This window comes from Cygnus atratus, chromosome 1 (assembly GCF_013377495.2).
Source record: "Cygnus atratus isolate AKBS03 ecotype Queensland, Australia chromosome 1, CAtr_DNAZoo_HiC_assembly, whole genome shotgun sequence".
Taxonomy (NCBI): domain Eukaryota; kingdom Metazoa; phylum Chordata; class Aves; order Anseriformes; family Anatidae; genus Cygnus; species Cygnus atratus.
Genome location: NC_066362.1, coordinates 93,794,515 through 93,809,117, shown reverse-complemented (window position 1 = coordinate 93,809,117; position 14,603 = coordinate 93,794,515). Strand labels below are relative to the sequence as shown.

Genomic DNA, 14,603 nt, shown 5'->3' with positions numbered 1-14,603 from the left:
ACTAGATCAGGTTGCCCAGGGCCCCATCCAACCTGTGCCATGAAACACATAGTTCTCATAGGATCAGTGGAGTAAGTATTAAGGTAACCTAAGTCTCCAGACTCTGTGGAAAACCTTTGGAAAACAAAGTTCTTGATCTGGTAGCTTCATAGAAACACAGATTTTTCATGCTCTTTACTCTAAAAAGCAGTAATTTGAGATTGGATCGTTATCTTACCACTTGTGATCAATTCAAAATCCTCACTAAAGTCTTTCCTTGATGCAGGAAAATCTGGCCATTTCTGTCTCAGTTGATTCACCTATAAATGAGTATCATGACAATCAAAGCCTCAGGGCACTGTGCTGAGGACCGAACGGTTTTGCAAGGGATGTCTGAAGTATCTGATAGCAAGTCCTACTTGTAAATTATTATGATAAAGAACTTTCCTAGAAATTAAAGATTGTGTTGGAAGTTGTTACTTGCCATGATGACAGATGGGAATGGAATGATTCGCACTAATTTGGGATAGCTGGTGACAAAGCCCAACAACTTGAGTTATTGCTTTCAATTGTTCTGTGCTTCTCTAACGTGCTGTTTTCCCAGGGAAGTTCACCAATGACAATAACCCCAGCAGCTCTTACTGTTTACTAGCTTGTTTCATGAAAGTCATGACCTCCAAAACTTCTAAAGCAATCCCAGGATCATTTGCTCATACCAGCCACCATGCCAGGGTTGACCGCTAGGCACCCAGTGCTGAGAGGGAAGTACAGTATCAAGGCCTGAGAGGAATAAAAGCCAGCACCAGGTGTTGAGAAAAGATGAGTGACATTCTATTCTCCCTCCATCCTGAGAGGAAAGGATTAGATTCTGTTTTCTCAGTGGTAGTATTTTATCTTAGACTTTGTACTGAAAATAATGTAGTATTTCTTTGTATTCTGGACACTGTAATAATAATAAAAAAATATAAAAATATATATATTACATTTTCTAAAATGTTATTGAAGCAAACCTCTGTCTTTGAAATGACTTGTGCCACTGTTAAAAGGTTGTTAAATCCAATCCTGATTATTAAGCCAATGAAGAGTCCATAATACCTCTGTTCTGCTCTGCACTGCAGATGGTGGCTGGGTATCTTGTCTCTGGGTGTCTAAGGCACAACCAGTAATCTCTGGCAGGTATAGACCAAGAACTCATTTGCATGAAAAAAGCTGCAGCTCATCTTTGAACAACATGATCTAGTGGAAGGTGTCCCTGCCCATTGCAGGGGGATTGGACGAGATGATCTTTAAAGACCCCTCCAACCCAAACCATTCTGTGATCGAGCATGGGCCAAGAAGTTCATTTGGCCGCAGGTCTGCAAACCTCCACAAACCCTTCTCAGAACCTTGCAGCCTGTGAATGGAAAAGAGACAATCTATCCAAAGTGAGTTAGCCTGGAAGTCCTGTTGCATTTTGGTTGTAAAGTTAAAGCTGAAATGTCTTTTGTTATCATGCAGCACCTGACATGCTTCTCTTCTGCTTGGACCATTTTCTCAATATTGTTTGTACAGGTGACAGACCTGCAATGTCTCATTACATTACAAGCAGCAGCAGTTGCAAGTGACTTGAATTTAGTCTGTGAAATGTTTTAGAAATGCAGACTGCCTTCATTTTCTATTAAGTAGAAGGTCTGAACTCATAAATACCAGATCACCTTTGCTCATGCAGAGAACACAGGCAAAGGCAAGAATGTCTGCCTGTGAGAAGTGTCAGGACAACTTCCTTGCTTTATGTTGCCCATGCTCTTACTTGCCATGTAAAAAAAAAAGCCATAATCTGTACTGCTGTTTCTTCATCTTCACAAGACTGTCAGGAGAGTTAAATTTCTTATAACAGTGTAGGTAAATGGCAAATACTGCACATGTATTAAAGATGGTAATTTGCACCAGAGCATATTTCAGTGCATATTTTGGACTGGACAATTTTATTCATTTTTGTCTTTACAGATGTATACAAGATCTGCCTTGGCCCACTTGCCAATGCAAGTCATTTTGAAATTCACTGAACAATTATGTTTTGTTTCTTCACATTTAAGGTAGCAGGTATTTTGTGCCTGCAGGAATCCTAGATTCCAAAATTTGCTGGCTTTATTTCTCTTCTTTTTGACTTGCAGGATATACTAATTGAAATGATGTTTGGAGGAATTCAAATCTATTCATACAAGGAAATGCATGCAAAGCCATAATGGAAACATAGAAAGTGTAACCGTTTATCAAGAGATATGAAATCTGTTGGCTTGGAAGACACTTGGAGTTTACTTATTCTTGTGGCCTTAGAGTTCATTTCTTTCAGAAGTCACAAAGCTTTATTACTGATGGAATTGGGTGATTCTGAGATATTTTGATTTATATGTGGATGATTTGAAATGAGCAGTTAAAGCTGTTAGCCACACTTTCATCTCTTAAGTTGACACCTTAAGCAGAACTGGTGGGATGAAACTGCAACTGTGTTCCTTTTGCTTCCTTTCTATCATATGGATTTTCATTACATTGCATACAGGATGTTCAACCTATTTAAAACATTGTGAGGAGATTAGTGACTTTGCTTACAAAATCTTCGGTAAGCAAGAAGCCAATGTTACCTCAGTATCCTTACATTTTTACACAGGGGCTCAACATTATAGAGGTGAAAATAGTTTGTCTCCCTGTAGAACCATCTTGAGTTTCAAGTTGGAGGTGAAGGGAGATAAGCAGTGGTGATCTCTTCCGCCTGTGTTATTTCCTTTTTGAAAAAAAAAAACCACACAAAAAAAAAAACAACCAAGACTGTTTAATGTGAGGTATACAAGCATCTTGCAAACATATTAATAGTACCTGAATATCTTTTTTTTTACTGTTTCTCCTTAGCTATTATTAATAGCAATGAACATCTTACATTTTTCAGTCCCAAAATTTCAGAATTGTGTAAATTCTGGCTATCCCTAGCTTTGGATCCCAAAGGAAGCCATTTTACGTTGCCTCATAATCCAGAGTGCTGACTGCCTGCTCTTTGAGGATCCATGGTCCTTCACTTGGTGGTGCTGAAACAAGGACTAAGATGGCTTAGGTCTTGGCTTAAGAGGCTTAAGAGCAGAACCCCAAAAATGAATGAACAAATTTTGGGGAAAGGAAAGACATTAAATGACTTGCATCAGATTTCACTGTGATAACAGTGATTCCCTTTTCCCTGGAAAGCCCAGAAGATTCTCTGTTAGCATGGGCTTTGATGTATCTGAAGCTGACAGAATGTGTTTAACTCATGTCAGAAGTGTGTTGTCTGATCTGCTTTTTCATCTGACCCAGAATGCACCAGCAATATTCTTCAGATTAGATACTGCCAAAATGAATACTGGTGCTGACCAAAACTAGAATTCTGTATTTCGAATAAAATATATATTTTTAAAAGCCGATGATCTCACATAAGAATAGAATTCCAGCCGGTAATATATTTCACTTTGTTGCCATTAGATCATTCCTATTGGGAAATGATGTATGAAATAGTCTACCAAATAGTACCAGAAGAAGTCATAGATATGCACAGACATAAGAATTAACAAAATTTTGCTTTAGTATTTCTGTGAATGCATTCATAAACAAGAAATGTGGGCTTGCAGTGATATGTTTCTGCAGAAAATGGTGGGAGAAGGACTTCTTTTTTCAGATAAGTTGCTTTATACTATTTGTATTTTATTGAGAGGCCAACAAGCAAACAAATAAACAAAACGCACCCCCCCCCTCCCCCCCCCAAATTAGGGTAGACACAGCACTGTTCTAGAAGGCTGTATGGATTTTGGACTGGGACAGGCTTCTGTTCAGAACACAAGCAGAATGAGGTTGGGTCAGTCTGTACCCACCGAGGTAGACATGTTCTGTATGGTGTTTTTACGCGTGTATACATTTGTGTTATGTAGCGATGAAAGTCTTGGCAAATATTCTTATATGCATCTTCTACTGCATAAATAATTTTGACAGCTTTGTTGAATAAATCAGGATTGACTTCATATATACAGTTCTTGAACACTTTCCAAATGTGTTCATATAAATCTCTATTTCGCAATCTGTTTATGATGAACTGTTACAAAGCCATTTGGCTCTAGTGAACATTTCACCCATTGTCTGTAGATGTAACATATCTTTTCAGTATTACAAACCAACAGTAAGACTTACCACCAGCACCTGCAGGTTCTACAAATGAACTATCCATTTTACTGTCACAGTGTTCCTAGGGATACAGGTGCATCTTTTCCTCAAACCAAAGAAAAACTGCAGGAATTTGATGAAATCAAATGATCTGTGCAAAGGAAATCTATATATGATACAGCACTATGTCAGATGTATTATTGTATCTGATTTTAAACTGCATGTGTGAGTTTGTTGCAGCTGTAATTTAAAATTATGTTATCGATGGAAAACTGCAGACACCTGTACTTACCTTCCGTAAAGCATATCTGCTGTAGCATCATCTCAAAGGGCCTCAGATTTTCCCTAACATCTGCTGATAGTGGCTAGGTGGAGAGGGAAGACTTTTTCTTTTCTCTGTTTAGCTAGGAATCCTTTTGGTAAGGTTCAGTGCAAGCAACCAAATCACTTGTGAGAATAAAAGAAAATTTTTCCAGTATTAAAGAGAGTTTGCAGTCTTTTTGAATAGTTGTACTGCTGAGGTGGGTGTGGATAGAAAGTTGAAGTCTGGTAGGAAAGTTGCCAGAAAGTTGCAAATGCATTGCATTTGAATGTGCTTAGACAAAATAGCTCTGAATTCTATTTTTTCTCCCTTAGTTGAGGAGAGCTAAAGAAGATTCTGGATAGCTTATTTTCCTCATAAGCTGGCAGTTTGGTGTGATTTTGGCTTGTGAAAAGTGCAAAGCTAACCTGTCTTTGAGGGAAAAATGGAGACTCCCCTCTTTCTGAAATCATAATGGCTTCAGGAGAAGCTTAGCACATGAAGAGAGCTCCACAAAAACTCTCTCTTCTCTCTGCTATTGCACGTGGGACTTACAGTCTAAGAGCCTGTTCTCTGCCCTTTTTCTGGTAGGGCAAGCTTCCATGAAATGAATTGGAAAACTGTGTTGTATTCTTCTGAGCTTGGAGAGAAGAAATGCTTTTTACCCTTTGGCCAACCCCTAGGAGAGGTCTTATTTCCTCCCCATCCTCACCCTACAGAATGGGTAGGAATGTAGAAATAAGGATCAGTATTTCCTTCCTTCTTAGGTTCTTCTTAGGATTTTATGATGCTCATGAGTGACTACAACAGTTACATCATTAGATTTTTGCCTCTGCACTTCTATAGCACAGTGTACCAGCTATCGAACCTTTAACTCATCTTCTTGTAGCATTTACCTATACTCTGGTGACCTTCCCTCCTGTCACTCATTGAGAGTGCTTATTAAATCTTCCAGAGTGGCAGCATATGGTGATGCTCCTCTCAGCTTTCTAGTACCTTGGAATAGCCAAGACATTGCAAAGTGTGTGTGTGTGTGGCTAATACCAGAGCTATTTCTATTACATTTCACACAACTTCAAATGAATTTGAGTTATGATGCAAAAGCCAGTGAATTAATGTGTTTCTGGGTCCTTCTAGGGTCAGTTTTTGAAGCCATACAGTTATGTTTGGAAGATTGATTCTCTTGGACTCCAGAACTTCAATCTCAAGAGACATCTGTATTAAAGTAATTTAGTATCAGTCACAGGGCTTGTTTACATGGGGAGGTTGAGCAGCACTGCTACAGCTGAATAGCTTTACTTCAGTGTAACTCCCCCATGTGGACATTGTGCTCTGGAATAGAACTGACTTATTTTGAAATAATTACTCACTAATTGTTCCAGAATAGAGTGTCCACAGGAGGGAGTTATGCAGAAGTAGCTGTAACAGAGTAGTTAAAGCTCAGCTGATTAAATTCACTGCATAGGAATGCCTTGTGCAAGGGTGGCACAAAATTAACGGGGGTAAAAATGCAAGAGTTAGTCAGCTTTGCTCTCCCTGACAGACCATGTTGGTAGCATTAGCTGTTTCGCCTATGCAAAGATTTGTAGTTTCCACAGTGCTTCGGGAAACTGCAGCATTTTTGCTTTGATAGACTTTCTTTGTTCTCCAAATAACTCAGTAAATTTAATATAAAATACAGCTTTGTCCTCTGTGTGACCCTCCTCCTCCCCCCAATTTCTTTTCACTTTCTAAATTGAATTTACACCCTTCTGAATATATAATACTTGGGTGGAAAATAAGCTTTTTATTTATTTTTTATTCTCTTCCCTGACCTGCTGGTGTTTGTCAGTTCACTGCCACCCCTTCATGCCTCTCATTAGCTCTTAGTTAAAGAATACCTTCTTGAAAGATCTGTTCACCCTGATCACCATATGGTCAGCCTTTACAACTACAAGGGAGGCAGAATGTCTGCTTTTGTGGTTGTTTTTTTGTCTGCTTTAAGGGCAAAAAGCTGTTTGCTGATACCACTTTCTCTTTATTTTCTAAAAAATATTTCAGACATTGCTGATAGCTGCCTGAATTACAAATGGTTGAAAAAACAGAGATGCTAAATAAAATAAGACTGTCATTTCTCTCATAGAGCCTTTGGTTGCAAGATATCTTTGAGACTTTTCAAAAGTCTTAAGGAACTGAGGTTTTGTGCAAGCTGTTCTACAGATCTGAGAGTTGTATGTTTTAGTCCTAGCTCTGCTGAAGAATCACCATGTGGCCTTTGTGGAATCTCGTGTCACCATTTGCTCCAAAGTGAGTGTCATGCCACCCACCACAGACATGCTATAAGGCATGTCTTACCGTTAAAACCATCAGGTAACAGATGCCATGCCACTGCAAGTGCTAAGCATTACTTTTTATTGTGTAACTTTCAAGTTCTTAAAGAAAGCAAAAGAGGTGAAACTCTGAGAAAATCTTTCCATGATATGCTGTGGGTAGAACTGAGTTTCTTCTTCTAGTTCTTCAAGCCAGTTCAAAGTTGGGTGCTTGCATGGCTGCAGAGGTGGGTCCAAGTTAATATGCCTCGTTTTCCAAGACGTACCACTGTCCTAAAGTAGTCACTCATGGTGCAGAGTAACCTGGCTACCCCTTGAAATGCTAGCAGAGGAGGCCTGCAGCGAAGCCAGAATATATGGTGTGAGCATTAAATACAAGGGCTCTGGCATGGCGATTATGAGGGGTTTGAAATAGTCACCTTCAGTGAACTTTTGCATTAGGTTTCCGATTTACAGAAGAGTACTACTAGTCAGTGTTTTGGGAAGGATGAAGCTAGCAGAGAACAGGACTGAAAGTGAAGGAAAAGTTTAACTACAGTAAAAATCAAAATTAACACAGCAAAATGAGGTCAGCTGGCTCACCATTCTGAGTCTAGCAAGGTAAATGTTTCAAAATAGTGAGGACTGCTAGTACAGAATTTAAAAAACAAGCAAAACAAACAAACAAACAAAAAACACTCTAAATCTAGGGAGAGAGAGTCTGGAGTGAGGACGGAACATGCCAAACTTGCATGAAGTTCTCATGGTATAACAGAAAAATGGCTAAACCAGATCCCTTCCCTTCCCTTCCCTTCCCTTCCCACCTGTCTCTCTACCTGTGCTGTTTCCAATGAACAGAAATCTTTTCAACTGTACATGTCTTTTAAATATGGAAATCTGCTGTTCCTCCTCCCTTTTCCTGTTTTCTTCAGGTTGCTCAGTTTTCCCTCATAGGTCTTGCTGTGCAGACTTCCACTTGTTCTTCTTGCTCTCAGACCGTTTCCAGCAAATTAATGCCTTATTCATGCACTGCAGTTGAGGCTTTACCCATACCTCACCTAAAGGCTGAACGGCTACTTCATATGCCCTAAATATTTGTTTGCATGTTCTGGTATGATTTCCCTTTCTACTAGTTCTAATGTGAACTAAGAGAGGCAAGTACTTTTGCAGATAAACCAAACACTTGCATTCAAATTCAGACTAATAATCAAAGTGAAAAGGGGGAAATGAGCTGAACCTGCGCTGTTACTGAGCTTAAAAGGAGCTGGGAGTAAGGAGCGTTTTCCTCCACAAAAGTAAACTAAGAGGAGAACCAAGAAAATGGCAAGAGAAAGAGCAGCAAAGTAAAAGTGAGATTCTTAAAGCTAAATGCAATAAAAAGATCAAGCAGCTTTAGATTACAAAGGTTGTCCCTTGCTGTTTGAGCTAGAATTGTTTTCTCTAAGATGAAACCCATATGCATCATACAACTGTTAATTCAGACTGGGAATGTTTTTAATGTGTGTTCAGAGGGAATAGAGGCATTCAACTGCTGTTAATGCAGTTCCCTTTCATATATAAATAGTGACTGTATCATGACTGCTTGTATTCAAATTGGGCTAACTGTAGACAGTTTATTTAAAATATCACAACTTAACTATGTAACAATAATTAAAGTTGTTTTGTCTGGTTTGATGTGGAAAAAAGCAGAAAGTGGACTGGGGATTAAAGAGGAAACTGCAGAAGATCATGGTGTGATCAAGGGAATCAAGTGATCAAAAGACCTTTTCTTTCCTATGATACCAGGTATATTCATTTTGCCGTGAATTATAGATTTGCATTTTAGCTGAAAAGCCCCTGAATTAATTATGCTGCAACTTTAGCAAGGCTCCTCAAATGTTATACTACAAGGTTACTCGGAGTTCTTTTGTCCAGCATGCTCTTTCCAAGGGTTTACTGTGGCAGCATATTTTGCTGCTTTGCTTTGAAATAGTGTCTCAGCAAGTATGGAGGAAGTATTAAAAATAAATAAATAAATACAAATCCATAGAAGGAGCTCAGGTAGAGCAGAGAAATCTCTTAATATGGACTGCAAAGTGCTGATCTGTAACAACTGAGGCTTTGGGCACTGAAAACTTAATGCCTTTACTTCTAATCTAGTGCAATGCCTCTGTGGAAATGAACTCTTAAATCTGCACTTAATTCTGACAAGTTGTACTAAGGCATAGAAGAGATTTTTCTAAAGAAAGATGGCAGATCTGTTTCTCTGACCTGGTTATTGAGTTATTGAATTCCGACATTAGTTGTCTACGTGTCCAGTGATATGATACTTTGCAGTCACTGGATAATTGCCTCTGCAGAAGGAGCAGTGCAGAACATATCTCTGAGCTCCTGCGTGTCCTCATTTCTCAGCAGATTTGTGGAAGACTAAAACCATTTTCAGGAGTACAGTGAAGTCCACTAAAATGTGTAATCCACAGCCCTGCTAACAGCTCCATTTCCAACATGTGTCATTGTAAAGAATTCCTTGATGGAATATTTACTTGAGGTTGATTACTAACTAACTTGTTAAACCAATATGCATTTAAAATTGTTCTTTTTTTAAGCTGAGAGACAGGATGTTAATTAAAAAGAAGAATGTTTCTTCTAAATAAAAAGAAATTGTAAATCAGACTAACTGTTCACCTGCTAGACTCCTCTGCTGGAAGTGAGGGGATTCAGTGGGAAGAGGTTTTGAGCAGCATTGAGGTGATCAGAGTAGTCTCCAAGGTCCTGTCCTGAAGTACTGTGCTGCAGTTGTTTCAGCAGCAGTAACTTGTGTCTGAGCATCAGTAAGAGGATAGCAGGCACACCATTCATTTGTGTCTCCTTGGACACAGATCCTGGCTGCCATACAGCGCATCTATGGATTTTTTTTCTGCACTCCCCGTGCAACTCAAAAAACAGTTGGCCCTGTGTTTCCTCAGGCTTCTCACCCCCCAGCTTGTTGTCTTCTCTAAATATCCCCAGTCCAACACGATAGCCTGACTCAGTAGTAGTAAACCAGTTTGCAACTATGCACAATTAAAAGATCTAATGTGAAACTGTCCTCAGAGGGCTGCAAGATCTGATCAAGGAGGCAAAGATTGGTTTTTCTATCCTCTTAGCCTAGCATGTGAAGCTGTTTCTTAAAGAATTTAAACTATGTAATTGAGGGTCTTTGTTTTGCTTTGTATTTTTCTTGAAACAGGACTAATATGGAAATTTAAAGATCTAAGTGGTCCCTTCTGAAAGTTCCTAACATTGCTATCAGTATCATTCCTTTTTATAAACAGAACTGTTACAGTTCTAAGAAATAAAGTATTCAAAGAATGCACTCATAAAAGATTACGCATACAATGGAATTTTTTAGCCTCAATGGGAACAGAAGGCTTTGTGAGTGTTTGTGTGCAATGAACATAATGTTTAAATCAATTTTTAAGCTGTTGCTAATGAAACACCACCCTGTGAATACAGGGCTACAAGGCATGCTTAAAGATGCACAACGTATCAGCTCCTGCCTAGCATATCAATGCCCTAGGGGTTTACAGTGTGAAACACCAGTTCGAAAAGAACCATGCTAGAAGGGGAGGGGAGCAGGGAAACAGCCTGAAAAGCAGCTTGGAGTGATGTGAGATTTATTCCCTTAGCTCATGTTTTCCGTAGTTTCATCATATGACTTGGCAATTCTGCAGAGCTGGTGTTAAATACATCACATAGGAGAGGGACAGAGATACTTTTGAGCCTTGGATGGGGACAGACCTCACAGAAATCACTTGACAGTTCCTACCTGTTCCACTTTTGTAGTCCAATTTTTGTTTCTGTGGTGGTTTCCAGTCTCCAATTGCATAACTGATCTGACCACTCCTTTGTGGGTTTCTTTAGGGGGGCATGTCTGCTGACACTGGCACTACTCTGATTTATCAATTAGTGGGGAGGTTGGGGGTATCCTTTAGCTGCATCCTCCTTTCATGTACCTTTTGTGTTACCAGAAGTCCTCCAGGCAGATATCCTTCGCAATTCGACACCAGCATTGTTCAAGCTTTGCAATGCAGACATACCGTTTAGGATGAATGGGGTATTTCAAAGGGTTTGGTGAATGGTTTAAGTGGGTACCTTCCAGCCTATGAGGTGCGTCCAAGTCATTTCCTCAGACAGCTGTGGAAGTTTGTTTCTCAAGTTTGCTATAAGGGTCGCTGCCAGATGTTACAGGTTCTCTGTCTTGACTGGATAATTCTCAAGCTTACAATGAATTTTCAGTGTGGGTATGTAAATATTTCCATTGCAGACAAACCTTCTCAAAAACATCCACAAAACCTTCATGCCATCAGAAATATTCTCTTGCACTCAAATTTGTTCCTATGAAATTTCATGAATTACGAGCAAAATGAGGGGAAAAAATCCACTAAGTAATTTTAGTAGTTTTTTCTTCAAGTAAATGTTTAGATCAACTGTTGCACAATAGTTGCCCAGAACTACATGGAGCTGAGTATCTCTGGTATGAATTTATCTCTGGAATTTCCACTGGTTAACAGAGGTTGTTACATACTCATTTCAGCAAGGATAACCCACTAGAAAATAAGCCACTGGGAAATACTGCATCCATTTAGATCTTGCTTTGGTCTTTTCTTTTTTTGTTGTTGCTTTCATTTAACTATCATTGCATCTGGTGAGCACATTCAAACTCAGGAAACAAACAAACAAACAAAAAAAAGGCACAGAGAGCAAGTGAGAAGTTCCTGGAATGTTACAAGCTGCTGTGTCACGGAATAGCAAGGCAGACAGGCAGAAAGCTCCTCTCTCCAAAGCTGACACCACAGTGGGAAAATTTGATACTTACTAGGCACTGAATTGACTGAAGCTGTAACTTTGAAGTAAATGTACAATTGCAAAGAAATGCTGAATATCTGGCTCTTCTCCTTAATTCATTTCTCTTCCGCTTAACTTTTATATACCATGCTCTTTAAGATAAGTTTTCTGAAATGCATTCTTTGAAATCTTATGGTCCAGATGGGTTTATGCTTTGTAGACATAAGGGCTACTGTACATTTTAAAATGACCTTTTTTTTAAAATTTATTTTAAACTGATGGTCCCATTCAGATAGTAAATTACAGTTTATAAATGCCTCTTAGGACGAAGCAAAGATTACCTTCTGTGCATTAAAAAGACAGAAAGGATTTCCACCAGCAACAAAGCTGGAAGTGTCCTGAACTACCACAAAAAGCAAAGCCTGGTTCCCATGCTGTCCTGTGCACCATCTCTCCCAAAGAATGCTGTCTTCTGGCACATGCAGCTCTTTTAGCCTACAAGGATATAAACCATTGCCTAACTCAAGAGCATGCATTGTCCTTAAAAAAAATAACATCAGGATTGTATGCTTCTTTTCCCAGTCTTCATTTTCCTCTCCCTCATACCAAATAAAGTTTTTTTGTCAGTAAGTTTGTTTTTAAACAAACTGACAAGCAACTGTGCATGCTCTCTGACAGTTTTCCAAAAGGATAAAAACAAAGCAAAACTGAAGGGAGGTGTACAAATGAGAGGGTCTCATTTGTATTTCCTGTTTCTAACCTTTCCTTACCCACTCCTCAAAGGGCTGACCTTTAGCCTTACAATGTTCTCATTTTCTGGCTGGCATAATGGTGGAGGTCCTGGTTCTCTGCTCCGCTGAAGTAAGCTGAAAGGCTTTCCTTGGTTGATCCTGATGAATGGATTCATTGTAGAGGGTCAGCTCTCTTGACAGTTTGTCTTCCTAATATGACTACGTTCCACTGTAAGCAATAACTTTTGCTTCATGAGAAAAGTCATTTCAAGAAGATTAAAACATTACTCATTCCAGCTCAAGTTGAATATAGCGAGAGAGGAAGAAACGACAAAAAAGAAGTGTTAATCCATGTAAACATACCTGAATGTTTCTGTAGAATTAGAAATTTGTGACCTCTCCTCTTGCTACAAGTGCAAACTGAGTAGATCCAACGAAGCCTGTACAGTTCCTGTGGCATAAACAAGTGTAGTCACTTGGTCATGTGTGGTTCTTCATCCCTCCCTCCACCCAAGTGCTAGTAACTGTTGCAGTGGCCAAAAGAAAAATGTTCTGTTTTTTAACCCAAATGCGCATTTGTTTGCCTAATGTTTTAAAAACCACAGCTGAGTTTTTGGGGTGTATCTACACAGTAATGGTAGCTCCACCCAAGCTGCAGGGGCTGCTGACAGTCTGGACCGGCAGCCATTTCAATGCGTGGCTGCAGGCCGCTAGCTGCGGCGGCCATTTTGATGCGTGGCTGCAGGCCACTAGCTGCGGCGGCCATTTTGATGCGTGGCTGTGGGCCAGTAGCTGTGGCGGCTATTTTGATGCATTGCTGTGGGCTGCCAGATGGGGCGGCCATTTTAATGCATGGCTGTGGGCTGCTAGCTGCGGTGGCCATTTTGATGCATGGCTGTGGGCCGCTAGCTGCGGTGGCCATTTTGATGCATGTCTGTGCGCTGCCAGATGGGGCGGCCATTTTGATGCATGGCTGTGGGCCGCTAGCTGGGGCAAAACCCTGTGCTGCTGTCTGAGCAGCTTCTGTCAGGGAAGTTCACACTGGGGCTGCACCTGAGCATGGAAACATGGCCTCTGATGTTTTAACAGCCTCAAAACCTCCCCGTTTCAGGGAACTCGTCATGAAAAGTTCGTGGCTTTTAGGGGAATCAGAGCTCAATGGCTTAATTTTCCCATAATGTTCACTGCAGACAGGCTTGCCAGCTTGTTAACAGCACCTGGCTGAGGTGGCTTCCACAAAGAAGGCTGTGCTACACAGCACTGCGGTGCCTGCCACCTTTGTGTGGATGCCAGGTGTTAATGCGGGCATCACACTGCGGCAACAGGCGGCTGGTAAGCAGTGGGGTGCGGACAGAGGGCCCCCAGATCCCCCCTTCCTTCCCTGGGCGACCGCGGGGGCTGCAGGGGACCCGCATTCAAGCGGAGGAGCTGCGGGAAGGTGCGGGGGTCCGCTGATGAGGCGGCTCCCTTCGTTCCTCACCCTCCCTCCGACGAGAGGCTCTTCAGACGGCAGCTCCCCCCGCTGCTGAGGTAGCAGGTGCGGGAGGAGCTCGGCCTTCGGCCCCGCCAGGTGGCGCCCGCCCCCTCCGGCAGGCGGCCCTGAAGCGGCCCGGGGGAGCTCGGCAGCCGCCGCAGACTCCTGAGGTGGAGGCGCCCGGCGAGCACACTGCCGGCCCTGCCTGCCGCCGCCCCGCGGCCGGCCAGTCCGGCCCTGGGGAGAAAGGTGCCGAGCCTAGACGCGCTCGTCGGCAGAAAGGCGTGTGTTTTACGAAACCTTCCGCTGGGAACAGCTTGGAAGATGAGGGAAACTTGACTTTCTGTAAGGGTCAGGTCTGCCTGGGTTAAGGCAGGGCTCAGAACCAGAGCAGCAGCGCCGAGCTGCAGCGCCCCTTCTCCGAGGTATTGATCAGGCTCAGGGGTCAAAAATGCAGTAAAATTTAAATCTAGTAAAGTTTTGGTAAGATGTTTTGATAACTTCTGTCTTTATGAAACATCAGTTGGATTCAGTTATATCGGAAGCAGTTTTTATTTTGCTAATCTAGAGGGCTGCCATGAAATGGGAACATTGTCTTTCCTTTGGCTGTCATGATGGTCAATTGCCTTTTTAGCTTAATCACAGTGAGACTGTTCTGGATTCTCATTTATACATTACACATCTGTTTTCTTACTTGCTAGTTATAAAAGCTGAAATAAATTTTGTTTGCTTGGCAGTTGCTTATATGTAGATGAGATCCACTTTTCATAATCTTTAACAAGTACTGAAACGTACTTATAAAATAAGTAGGGAAAGACCTACTTTACTGTTTAGGTCTAAGGCCCATAGAGAGAAGCATTGCTGAA

General features: G+C 41.1%; 2 long non-coding RNA genes across 2 annotated transcripts; both read right to left on the bottom strand.

The window, feature by feature from the left end:
* Positions 1 to 994: 994 nt before the first annotated feature.
* On the bottom strand, positions 995 to 4,354 carry LOC118245189 (uncharacterized). The gene is made up of 3 exons (XR_004777790.2): positions 4,165 to 4,354; positions 2,615 to 2,740; positions 995 to 2,528 (listed from the first exon to the last, which is right to left on the bottom strand). It is a non-coding gene; the product is annotated as an uncharacterized LOC118245189 (long non-coding RNA).
* Positions 4,355 to 6,165: 1,811 nt separating this feature from the next.
* On the bottom strand, positions 6,166 to 12,843 carry LOC118245188 (uncharacterized). Its single transcript, XR_004777788.2, has 3 exons — positions 12,627 to 12,843; positions 9,391 to 12,511; positions 6,166 to 7,083 (listed from the first exon to the last, which is right to left on the bottom strand). It is a non-coding gene; the product is annotated as an uncharacterized LOC118245188 (long non-coding RNA).
* Between the last annotated feature and the right edge of the window lie 1,760 nt (positions 12,844 to 14,603).